Genomic DNA, 420 nt, shown 5'->3' on the forward strand with positions numbered 1-420 from the left:
GGATGCGGATACCCGCACATCACTCAAACTTGTACAATTGAAGCTCGGAGATACATTCAACAAGTGCCCTTCGCAGTGCAGCGCTGAATTAAAATAATGCGGGGCAACTAGTTGTCGTCAGCTCCGCCCACTGCGGTGCTGTTCTCTTTAGTCTTTTTGAAGTGAACATCCCCCTCTCCACAATATTTGCCGATGACCTTCATTACCCTTAAGCCTCTGTGACCACACAGATTCGTGTTCTCCTTCAACCTGACGTGGTTCCTTTCAACCACCTCTCGAAAAAAGTGCTTGGTATTTCCTCCAAGCTTCTTTCAACTCCCCTCTTTACTGTGAACAAAAAGAGTTAATATTTAATCCATTTTATTCGGAAAAGGACCGCATCAAATTCCTGCGGCGAATAGTCACGTGGGTAGTGTCGGA

Source organism: Trypanosoma equiperdum (genome assembly GCF_001457755.1).
Source record: "Trypanosoma equiperdum strain OVI genome assembly, contig: ctg_1503, whole genome shotgun sequence".
Classification (NCBI taxonomy): domain Eukaryota; phylum Euglenozoa; class Kinetoplastea; order Trypanosomatida; family Trypanosomatidae; genus Trypanosoma; species Trypanosoma equiperdum.